Genomic DNA, 2373 nt, shown 5'->3' with positions numbered 1-2373 from the left:
TGCTACATGAAACCTTTGACATTTAACATTTTCAATGCAAAATAGCTAGTTGTTGACACACCTGAGTAACCCCTTTCTTTCTATACGAAACATGACCTCTCGTAAATTTCCAAGTGGCAACATACGAATGTTTACTCACAGTCTGTTGACTGCGCAGTTTACCCACGATCACATCTATCAACAACACACGCACCACTGCTGATACATTTAAGCAATAAAAAACATTACATCCAACGACGGGCACACCACAAAATTTTCGCCAGTTCACAACAGCTATGCGCGAGCGTTTGTAAGTGCTTGGAGCGAAGTGAGCGAAACCAGATGGTATACCCGTTGCTGTATTGCTGCAAGATCAAAAGAGATATTGAGACTTTTGCGCGAAACGGTAAAAAATAAGAATTTTTCTCGCACTGAAAGCACTGAAAGCTCACGCATGCTCAAACTTGTCTCTGTGTTCCAAGCTGTATCGCCAATATAGCAGTTATACAGTCTCAACCAATCAGGTCTGATTTACTGTATTTTCGCCATGAGTTTTATTGTACAACACACAGCCCCTTAGTGACTGGAGGGAGTGTGTATAACAGCATACCTATCAGAGTGACACCTACTCTACTGATAGTGTCATTACCGCAGACATAAGCCAATTAATTACCCCTCTAAATCAAATACATTCACATATCACAGAGACGTCAAGAAAATTCACTTGATTAGTTGTCGAAGGATAAAATGGGTTTTTGAATAATACTTAATTAGTATGCGCCTCGAAAATGGAAGACTTAATTTTTTTTGCTCAATCTTCCCTCAAGGAATCTTTCAAACATCTTCTTTCAAAATCACGAGTAAAAATCAGGGGTCGCCGTGCCAATTTTGGTACTAGAGAAACAAATTACCCAAGATTTACAGATACTTGACAATCAAAATGGCCGCCATCCCTGTGTGAACTCTACGAAGACAAAATAAAATTATCGATTTCGAAAAACTAAGAAGGTGAAAATTTTTCCTACACCAAGAGCTTTAAAATGAGTCCCAACAGCTAGTAGATCAGTGAAGAATTGTAAAAGTTTGATAGTCCGAATGTCTGTTCCCAAGCTGCATTCTACCTTTAAGTTCGCCGTTACCATATCAAAATACAAGACAGTAGGGAAAAGATTATCTATGATTAATGATATATATCGCACTTTATCGGCACATGTATCCGGTCTGTATCATATAGGCGTTGTAGATACGGTTCATTCGAAAACTGCTGTACTTCAGTTGCCCGTCTAATAATATTTGCAACTACGAGCCTACAGTAAGATTAGAGAACTGCACTACACCTGGTTTCGGAGGGTGTTACGCTCCGTAACTATGACCTGGTGCCACGCTGACATGCTTTTTTTCGGTGATTAACCTACCTGTGGTTCACTGCACCACTTAAACGATTTGTGACTGATAAATCTCTCTAATTAAATGAGTATCTTTAGGATATTCAAAGCTCAAGTGAGTGGGTGAACTAAGGACTTGAGTCAGCCTGTGATAAATGTTTTTGAATTTCAATAAACACAGTTTGGTTTCCATGTGAAAGACCGATACAAGTATTATGACACATCGTGGGAGATGCTAGTACGGTACATGTACCAACAACTGAATGCCACCGTTTATAACTATCAACAGAGCTGATGAAGTTTTTCCATACCCAATTTAAAGGAAAGTTTTTCACATCCATCACTGGCAAAATCAACTAGTTCCACTCGATTCTATCATTTGTCATTACTACAAACAGAACCTAACAATAATTGTTATATCATATCATTGCATCATTGGAATTGTTATCAGCACAAGTGAACTCACTTATACTGATCGAGGAGCTTGCAAATACCGATGCATTCTGTAGTTTGTCATCGCCCACGCACTGTTCAAATTGTTGACCTATTACATATGAAAATGGGTCGGCAGAAGTCAACTTCTCTCTTTGTATAGCTTGGTATTTTGGGATGTGTTTTCACTGTGATTAAACATTACCGCTGTGTTCCGTTCACTTGAAATGGTAGAACATGAATCGCTGAGAGTTCGCTATAAAGCAAAATATCTATCCCGACTAAATTTTTGTTTGTTTACACAAACGTTTTTGTGTTCACAGTGATATGTTTAGTAAATAAAAACAAACCCTGACCTCAAAATTAAACTTGAACGAGGCCTCACTTTGAGATCTCTATCTGATAATTCAGACTCGTTGACACATTTACTTCCAAGTAATGCAATCTTGACTGTTGTATTATCTCTTTAAGAATGAAGCAAATTGGTTTTAATATTATTTTAGATGGCAAGCTGCCGTAACTGTTTTTGTGTTGTGTTGTGCTATGAGATTGCTGGCCTACCTTCGACAACAGACAA

Source organism: Ptychodera flava, chromosome 15 (assembly GCF_041260155.1).
Source record: "Ptychodera flava strain L36383 chromosome 15, AS_Pfla_20210202, whole genome shotgun sequence".
NCBI lineage: Eukaryota > Metazoa > Hemichordata > Enteropneusta > Ptychoderidae > Ptychodera > Ptychodera flava.
Note: the sequence above shows the minus strand (reverse complement) of the source record.